The sequence below is a fragment of the Propithecus coquereli genome, unplaced genomic scaffold (assembly GCF_000956105.1).
Source record: "Propithecus coquereli isolate 6110/MARCELLA unplaced genomic scaffold, Pcoq_1.0 Scaffold57, whole genome shotgun sequence".
Lineage (NCBI taxonomy): Eukaryota > Metazoa > Chordata > Mammalia > Primates > Indriidae > Propithecus > Propithecus coquereli.
The window spans coordinates 4,666,922-4,677,799 of NW_012151618.1; positions in this window are offsets into that span (position 1 = coordinate 4,666,922).

Genomic DNA, 10,878 nt, shown 5'->3' on the forward strand with positions numbered 1-10,878 from the left:
TGTTTTTAATATTTAGCTCCTGCATAGGAATGAGAACATGCAATGTTTGTCTCTCTGTGCTTGGCTTATTCACTCAACATACTGTTCTGTAGTTCCATCCATATTGTTGCATATGGCAAGATTTCATTCTTTTTGTGGCTATATAATATTCCATTGTGTATATGTGCCATAATTTCTTTATCCATTCATCCGTTGATTCCAAATCTTGGCTATTGTGAATACTGCTGCGATAAACAGGGGCGTGCAGATATCTTTTTGATATACTGACTTCCCCTCCTTTGGATGTATACCCAACAATGGGATTGCTGGGTCATATGGTAGTTCTCTTTTTAGTTTTTTGAGGAATCTCCATAGTGTTCTCCATAGTAGTTGCAATAATTTACATTCCCACTAACAGTGTATAAGGGTTCCCCTTTCTTCACATCCTCACCAGCATTCATTATTGCCTGTCTGTTTGATAAAAGCCATTTTATCTGGGGTGAGATGATATCTCATTGTATTTTTGATTTGCATTTCTTTGATGACTAATGATGTTGAGCATTTTTTTATATACCTGTTAGCCTTTTGTATATTTTTGTTTGAGAAATGCTTATTCAGATCCTTTGACCATTTTTAATTGGATTATTTGATTTTTTTTTCCCCTGTTGAGTAGTTGGAGCTCCTTATATAGTCTAGTCATTATTAATTCCTTGCCAGATGGGTAGTTTGCAAATATTTTCTTCCATAGAAAGGGTTGTCTCTTCACTTTGTTATTGTTTCCTTTGCTGTGCACAAGCTTTTTAGCTTGATGTGATCCCATTTGTCCAATTTTGCTTGGGTTGCCTGGGCTTTGGGGTATTACTTGAGAAATCATTGCCCAGATCAATGTCCTGAAGCATTTCCCCAATGTTTTCTTTTAGTAATTTCCTGGATTCAGGTCTTAGATTTTAAGTCTTTAATCCATTTTGATTTGAATTTTGTATATGGCAAGAGATAAGGTTCTAGTTTCATTCTTCTGCCTGTGGGTATGCAGTTTTCCCAGCACCATTTATTGAAGAGACTGTCCTTTCCCCAATGTATGTTCTTGGTAACTTTGTCAAAGATAAGTTCACTGTAGATATGTGAATTTATTTCTGGGATTTTTATTGTGTTCTGTTGGTCTATGTGCCTGTTTTTATGACAATACCATGTTGTTTTGGTTACTATAGCTCTGTAGTATAATGTGAAGTCAAGTAATGTGATTCCTCCAGTTTTGTTCTTTTTGCTCAGAATGGTTTTGGTTATTCTGGGTCTTTGTGGTTCCATATAAACTTTAGAGTTATTTTTTCTATTTCTGTGAAGAATGTCATTGGTATTTTGATGGGATTGCATTGAATCTGTAGATTGCTTTGGATAGCATGGACATTTTAACAACATTGATTCTTCTAATCCATGAGTGTGTACTATCTTGCCATTTTTTTGTGTCTTCTTCAATTGCTTTCATCAATGCTTTATAGTTTTCATCACAGAGATCTTTCACTTCAGTTACGTTTATTCCTAGATATTTTATTTGTAGCTATTGTGAATGGTATTACCCTCTTGGTTTCTTTTTCAGCTTGTTTACTATTGGCAAATAGAAATGCTACTGATTTTTGCATGTTCATTTTGTGTCCTGAAACTTTACTAAATTTATTAGTTCTAATGTTTTTTTTGTGGCTTCTTTAGGTTTCTTTAGATATAAGATCATATCATCTGCAAACAAGGATAATTTGACCCTTCCTTTCCAATTTGGATTCCCTTTATTTCTTTCTCTTGTCTGATTGCTCTAGCTAGAACTTCCAGTACTATGTTGAATAATAGTGGTGAAAGTGGACATCCTTGTCTTGTTCCAGGCTTTAAGTTTTTCCCCATTCAGTATTTTACTTGCTGTGGGTCTGTCATATGTGGCTTTTATAGTATTGAAGTAAGTTCTTTCTATATCTGGTTTTTTGAGAGTTTTTATCATGAAGGGATGTTGAGTTTTATTGAATGTTTTTTCAGCATTAATTGAAATGATCATATGGTTTTTGTCCATTTTTCGGTTGTTATGATGTATCACACTGATTGATTTGCGTATGTTGAACATTGTCATTGTGAAAACATCATAGAGTGCACTTACACAAACCTAGATGGCATATCCTACTACACAGCTAGACTATATGGTATAGCCTATTGTTCCTAGACTACAAACCTATACAGCATGTTACTGTACTGAATACTGTAGGCAATTGTAACACAATGGTAAGTATTTGTGTATCTAAACATATCTAAACATAGAAAAGGTACAGTAAAAATACATCATTATAATTTTATGGGACCACTGTTGTGTATGTAGTGTCTGTCCTTGACCAAAATGTCATTATGCAGTGCATGATTGTGTATTCAAAAGAATTGAAAACACAATCTTAAAGAGATATTTGCATACCTATTTTCATTGCAACATTATTCATAATAGCCAAGATGTAAAGGTAACCTAAATGTCCATCAAGGGATCATTGGAAATTATTGGATATCATTTAGCCTTAAAGAACCATATGGAATATTAAAATATGAAAATATTTTATTATGGAATGCTATTCAGTCTTTAAAAAGAAGAAAATCTTCTCATATGCTACAACATGGATGAATCTGAAGGACATTATGCTAAGTGAAATAAGCCAATCACCAAAAGACAAATACTGTATGATTCTGCTTATGCACAGTATCTAAAGTAACCAAACTCATAGAAACACAAAGTAGAATGATGGTTTCCAAGGGTTGGGGGAATTGGGAAACTGGAAGTTATTCAATGGGTATGGAGTTTTGTCATGCAAGATGAAAAAAGTTCTAGGATCTGTTGTACAACAGTGTGCATATGGTTAACAATATTGTACAAATTATTGTACAATTATTGTAACAATATTGTAAAATTATTAAGAGAGGCCAGGCACAGTGGTAGACACCTGTAGTCACAGCTATTCAGGAGGCTGAGGTGGGAGGATTGCTTGAACCTAGGATTTGGAGGCTAGTGTGGGCAACATAGCAAGACCTCATCTCTAAAAATAAATAAATAAAATAACATTATTGAGAATAAGTTTATGTGTTTTTTACCACAATAAAAAAAGATTGCAAGTCAAGACCAGCCTGCACAACATAGGGAGGACCTTGCCTCTAAAAATAAATAAATAAATAAAATATCATTGAGGGTAAATTTATGTTATGTGTTTTTTACCACAATAAAAAAAATTACATGTCAGTGCATAGGAAAGGTAGTGGAGATGATGATACAGAAACCCATGTTTGCTAACATGTGGATCAGTGTAGGTCAGAAAAGATGGAAATGCAAAACACATCTTGATTTCAACAAGACATTTGACCACCCACATCTCATGATATTCTTATGGACTAGATGAAGAAATGTTGATTGGATGTTAAAGGGATTTTGCAAGGTAACATTAGATTGAAGCTTCCATTCATTCCCACTCAAGGGCTTCCTATTTCTCTCTGAACCCTTTTTAAAATCTATTCTCCACTCAGTTTCTCCTGCCACTGCCCATGTTCAATGCCTCTCACCTGAGCCATTGCATTAAAATGGACTCTCAATAGACTTCCAAAAAACCTTCCAATCTTTTCATGTTCCAACTCATTTTTATAGTTACTACAGGTGAATTTTCCTGTGATCAAGTTTTTTTTTCTGATCATAAAACTTTCACCGCCTTCTCATTGCTTATAGAATGTCCTCACTGCCTAGAAAATGCCAAAGTGTTCATTACAAACTCCTTAATTCTAATGGCCCCCTGATCTGGCCTCAACCTACCATTATAAATTTACATTCAGTTTTTTCCTATATGTATTCAACTCTCAGGCCAGAGTGAACAATCTGATGTTTGCCCAGCAGCACTTGAATTGCCCTGGCTCTGAGCCTTTGCAGGGGTTTTTCCCTAAGCTTAAATATTCTCCTTACCCTTCACACCCACACTGTAACTGAGACCTTTCCAAATCTTAACTATATAGACAAGGACAGTGCAGGTGTGATTTTGTCTGAAATCCTACAGTACTTTTGTGGCACATAACTTGTACGTATTTTTTCATTAGCCAGTAAGCATCTTGCGGGTACAAATCATATCTGGTTCACCTGTGTGTTCCTCACAATGTAAAACACTGCCTTGCGATTAAGAGGAACTGAATAGATATTTGTTGACTGGAGAAATAATGAATTACTATACCAAAGTGCTGATTAAATAGATGGAGAGCAACAGGGAAAAAGGGAGATAGGGTCTTGCTGTGTCCACCCAGGCTGGAGTGCAGTGACATGATCACAGCTCATCATAGCCTCCAGCTACTGGGCTCAAGTGATCCTTCACCTCAGCCTCCCAAGTAGCTGGGACTACAGGTGTGCACCACCACACCTGGCTAATTTTTAAAAAGTTTTTTTTGTAGAGACAGGGGTCTCGCTATGCTGCCCAGGCTAGTCTCAACTCCTGGCCTCAGGTGATCCTCCTGCCTCAGCCTCCTAAAGTGCTGATTTACAGGTGTGAGCCACTGCACACAGTCCCCTATTTGTCTTTGACAGTGCTCATAGGTCTATAGCAGACAAGGTTTAATATCAACCTGAACTTTTATTTCAAGGGTTCAACTGTGATGCATTTAAGAAATTGCAAGCAAAATACACACATGCATGCAAATGTGGCAATGGCATGCCCAATAAGCACAACTTCTCAGTATGAAAGTTAATCATTCCTTCCTCTTCAGTAATGATCTTCGCTTCCTGGAAGAGCTCTATTTCCAGCTCTGTTTGATAGAACCTAAGTGGCAGAAAGAAAAAAATTAGGAAATGGAAAATTTGAGGAGGCTGAAGAGAAGTGTAATTACCACCTGTAAAGTGAGATCAATGGGACGAGGGAGGAAAATGTTTAGTTTAAAGAAGTAAAAGTTGTGGAAAAAATTCACAACAGCAGCAAGGTAACTGTGGGTCTTAGAAAGTCTCCTTCTGCCTACCCATCCTGCTGCGGAGCTCCTGACTACTGAAGAGGTGACCATTCCTACTCGTGCTCTGGTGAATCCGGAAAGAAAGAAATAGTGGAGAAAGGAGGGAAGGCTGTGTGCTAAGATATTGGCCCCAACACCTTCATGCTTCATTAGAGGCACTCCAGGGGTCTAAAGGGACTTCAGCACTCCATTTCTAGACACACCCATGCTAAGCTTTTATTTAGTACTTTCATAAATCTTTTATGACTGTCCTCAGATTGTGCGCCATGCCTCAACACCTTTATTAGCACCTAGCAAAGTGCTTTGCACAAGGGCATAGGGGGGTCCCCAAAATTATGAGGAGAGTAATAAATGCTTTTCATTTTGTCTTCTGATGAGTGGAGTGGTGCTGACAGTCTATAGTCCATGGTTGGGGGGTGTGTTTGTGGTAGGGGTGATGTGGCAGATAGTTCACAACAGAAGCCTCTGAACAGTGTCCTCCCTAAACCCAACTCACCTGGCCAGCATTTCAAGCCCCAAGCTTCAAGGAATACCATGCTCTCTCCACTCCCTGCCGTGGGAAATGTTGATGACACACAGGGAGAGAGAGATCTTGGCAACTTCTAGCCCATAACTTACTGAGGTTTTGTGAACCAATTATTTTCCTGATCAACTCCTCGAAGAGTTCTACAAATTATTAAATATTTAATATCTCATTGAAAACGCATCTTATACCGATGGGAAATTTCAAGCTTGTCACTATATATTGGTTTGCTCTTACTCCTGCTCCTATCTACCACGAATATAGCACTAGTGGTATTTCATAGTTGCTGTGTACTGCCTGCTGGGTGGCTATATCCACACTCTTCTCCATTTAGGAGCCCATAAACCTGTAGATTCCTGCCACTAAGTACATATGCTTCCACCTAACAAACACGTACATATATTTCTCTAATTTGTAAATAGATAGCTTTCATTGGCTTTCATGTGAAAGACGTTTAGGGAGAATAGTTTTAACAATTAAATTAGAGACAGAATTTTTTAAAGCTTATATAAGATTTCCAAAAATTTTTATATCACTGCAAAATGTTTTCTAGATCTCTTGGCTATATGAGTTAGAGATGTATATATGTAGGGACATATATAACTGTGCAAATAGATTATAATCCCATGGCTCTGGCTGGCATTTTTCAGAAAACTGATATTCTTTAAGTTTACATTTTTCATTAAAATAAAGACTGATGATTTAAATGGTTAGCAATTGCCCGGTATGTATTAAACATACTGTCTACCAATAAATATTCATTTTTAAAACTACTCATTTTTATAACATAAAGCAACTTTCTTATGTAGCATTTTAGGTGATAACATAAGGACTATAAGCAAAGACTGAGTAGTTTGACATGTTTTCATTCTCCAAGGTGAAAACGTATGACTATATATTTTGGGGGTGGTAGGTATGATTTATTTATCACAGGTGCTGACAAAAATTAGACCTCCTTAATTATGTATGTTTTAAAAATTAGAGGAGATTTTAATTTAAAAGCTCAGTTCTTAAAGTTTCCCATTGGGTTCGATGTCAACTAAGTAATCATATTCCCACTTATACCAATAAAATCCCAGTTATCACCGAATGGCCACTAACACAAAATGGTACTCTGGGTCCTTGCTTTCATTTCAGGGCTCTTGTACTGGTGAAGAGTGTTAATTTCTTCGAAGTCTGCACAGCAGCCCCTCTCAGCCTTTGAGAGTGGAGGGAACCCTTCTCTGAGTCCCATAGAAGTACTGTTTTATCACCTTAAATGTAGGGAAGGAGGGAGGAGCTGCCCTCTCTTCTTTCTCTTCTTCCTCCTCTACTTGAGAAATCTTACTTAGCTCAGGGGTGTCCTGACTGAAACCTCACTGTATGTTTCCTAAGGATGCCCTGTTTTCTAATAGGGTGGAGGCGAGTAGAGAAAGAACAGGAATGAGGGAAGGTGAGTGAGACCATCCCTGGCCACTCTAACACAGCACTCCATTCCCCTCCACGCCACCCACAGACATTCTGTCTTCCTTCCCCAAAACAGCATCAGTGCATGTATTATTTGTGATCTACTTATTTGCTGTCTCTCCCACTAGAGGACTTCATCTGGTTTGCAGCAAACACAAGAGTTTCTGGCCCAGAGTAGAAGTTCGATATCTGTTAAATGAATGAATTAATGCATTTTGTAGAAATAATCGTTTCATTTGTCGATAGCTTAATATTAATGTCGAAAGAATATTCCTGAAATGTTAGTTGTTTGAGATAGGATTTTTTTTGCTGATTTAAAATTCTGTTGTGTAAATATAAAGGACTCTTTTTAAGGAATTTCTTTCAGGTGACTATCTTAATCAGTATTTGGTTTAATTTGGCAAACAAACACTGTCCATGAAAGCACTCTGCTGGCTGCTGAGAAAAATCTAGATGAAATGACATGGCCTAACGACCCTCCTAAAGCTCACATCATAACTGTGGAGACAGACATATAAACACACGCTGATAAGGCTCTGAGATACGTGCTATAACCGTGGTGTGCACAGTGCCAGGGGGACTTGGTTGAGCAGGAATGTGTTTAGGTGGAGGAGAAGATAATTTAACACAGGATAGAATTTTAAATATCAATGTAAATGTTATTGAGGTAACATATGTATATAGAGTAAAAAGTTACTATGCAAATGAGAAGTTCTGCACACCCCTCCCCTCCCGGCCAGAGGCCCCCATCTCCCTACTCCAGTCTGGGCTGGTTACCTGGTTACTCTATTAGCCTGTGCCTGGTGTCCTGGGACTTTCCTTTCCGGGTCTCTGGAGTTGGAGCCGTGTTTCCTGGATCCCGTGTTTTCTTCTTGCTTGCTTATTTTTTTATTTTACTAAAGCATATCCTGAAGTAGATTTCTAAGAAAAGGTGCCTGAGATGTATTATTTGAGTCCTCGAATATATGAAAATGATTTTGTTCCACTCTCATGCTTGATTGATAATATGGCAAGAAATAGAATTCTCAGTTGAGAATCATCACCCTTCAAAATTTTAAAGGCATCCACTGGCTTCTGGCATCAATTTGCATTAAGGAGTCGAATATACCATTCTGACTGCTAATTCTTTAGGCATGTGTGGCTTATTTTTTCTCTCTGGATGTTTTTAGGATTATCAGTGTTCTGGAATTTCACCATCATGCCTTGACATGGCTTATTTTTCATTCATTTTTCTAAAAAACAGTGGGCCCTTTCCGAGTTATAAATTTTTTGAGAGTAACCGTTTTATTGACTTATCAGCACCTCCCATAATTCCTTACAAGATTGTATGCTCATGACCTTAGAAAAATTGTAGAGAAAATTTTTAGTATTTGGAATAGTTATTTTCAGTTGTTTGCCTAACTTATTCCAACTTTAAATCTTTATAATGTGAAAGAAATTTCAAAAAGTGTTCTTTTCTCTAAAATAAAACAAATACCATATATTAATGCTTTCCACTTACATAATATTTATAGTTTGTTAAGTTTTTCCACAAACTTGATCTTATATAATATCTTATTGCTATTTTGTAATTTCTTTTTCAGGGGTAGGGTCTCACTCTGTTGTCCAGGCTGGAATGCAGGGGTGCAATCACAGCTCATTACTACTTCAAACTTCTGGGCTCAAGCAATCCTCCTGCCTCCTCCTCCCGAGTAGCTGGAACTACAGGTACATACCACCATGCCCAGCTAATTTTTAAATTTTCTGTAAGGACAAGGTCTTGCTATGTTGCCCAGGCTGGTCTGGAACTCCTGGCCTCAAATAATCATCCCATCTGGGCCTCCCAAAATGCTAGGATAACAAGAATGAGCCATTGTGCCTAGCAATCCTCTAATATTTTTAAAAATACAAATCACAAAAACTCATAAACCAAAAAAAATTCACTTGACTTTTTTTTCTATTTCTGAAAAAAAATGGTAGGTGTATGTGTGATTTTCTTGTATCGGGGATTAGTTTAGCATTTTCTTTGCTCTAGATAAATGAAAAGAACAAGGAAACAAAAAGGGATGTCTGGAGAAGAATGTAAAAAGTGAAATGGGTAATTTGGAGGTAGACACAGAAAATCTAAAGAGAGAAAGAAAAAAAAAACCCAAAACACAGATAACTAGTAATCTGTGAGAGGAAGCAGGCTAATGTCTTAGAAGACATAGAAATTAAAACAAAATCTTGTAGTTTACGCATTGAGACAAAAATGAAGTCTAACTTCATGGATCTGTAAGGGTCCAACTAGCCTGAGAGAGGAGTCAGCAATGAATGCTCTGCTTTTCCTGCCTGAACATGGGGAACGTTTCTGTGATAATTTTTTTCTTCAGTCTTTGGTTTCACCACCAAATAAATCTTTCGGGTTCCCATTCAGTCTGAGAACAAGAATATGTCTCTTGCCTTGGTCTCAGGTTTAAGATAAGTTCCATGGTTTCTAAGTTATGTGAATGCTCCTAGGAGTAAAACAAAAATTCAAATTTGCGTTAAATCCATGTCTCATTCACTAAGTTATTTTTGCTTGATTTTTTTTTTCAGTCCAACAGAAGTTCAAGTCCTAAACTACACTGGCAAAAAAATGTAAAAGAATAGTGCTCATTTTAAGTACTAAACTGGATTTGCAACTGAGTATACGTAGTACATAAAGGCCTCTTTCCGAATTTCCATTTTTATAGTCACTGCAGCTAATATGAGCTAATCTCAAGTCTGACCACTTGGGTTCAAAACTTATTTCCATCATATACTTAGTTTTATAATCTTGAGCAAGTCATTTAATCACCTGAATTTCTTTTTCCCACCTATAATATGTAGACTATAATAGTACCTATATGATAGAGTTGTTATAAAAATTAAATAACAGATACAAACAGCTTGGCAGGGTACCTGGCACATAGTGAATATTCAACAAATGTGAAACACATTACATCTGCATATATAATGTGCAGTTGAGTTCCATGTTCAAGGAAGCATTTAATACTCCGTAAAAGCTCAGATTTTGTTTTCAGTGAATATAATGGGGATTCTTGGCTTACAAAAGGTCAGAAAAATATCTGATGCATCCTTTCCTCTGTGTGAACTATCAGAATCAACGCACAGGTATCCAATTTCATATCTGTAACAACCAAGAAACTTGAAATCGACCTGCACTCCCAAATAGGATTACAAACCTACTCGTAGAGTATACTCGTATATATCTTTTCCAGATAGCTATGTTGCATATAATGGTCATCTTAGATTATAATTTACTAATTTGACTCTGAAATAATTCTTTAGATATTTGAAGCCACTGTGTTTGATATAAGGTGCTAAACAATTTATGAAATGAATTTATCAAGTTTTGTTTCTGCATGCTGTTTTGTTAGGCCTATGTATTACTTATGATAAATAATGATAATTGCTGTAAAATTCCATGGATTAATACAATAGAAATTTATTTCATGCTTGTGCTATGTTCAGTGTGAGTATTTGTGATTGGTGAATGAAGATCCATGTGGTCATTCAGGGACCACACAGGAGGTTTTCATGGGCCAGTTCTGGAAGTACAGTACTTCATTTCAGCCCATCTTCTATTGACCAGAACACAATCACATGACCAAATCTTACTGCCTAGGGGCTGGGAAGTGTGCTCTAAATGAGTTCCAGGAGTAAAAGAAATGGGTTTTAGTGAACATACAGTCTCTGCTATACCCCAGTTCAGAAAGAAAGCCAACAAACACTCTTAGAAGCTGTCAGAGAGTGTGAAATCAACAAGCCTTGATGGTTTGGTCAGAGAAAAAGTTTTGGTATCAATGACAAAGTGACACAGAAAGAATGGTTTTCAGGAGCAGTATGTACCAGCCGAGTGGCATAGTTAAATTTCTTACCCTTTCTGAATCTGAGCTGTCTTGCTCAGTGAGATAGGGACAGTAATAGTATCTATCTCTTAG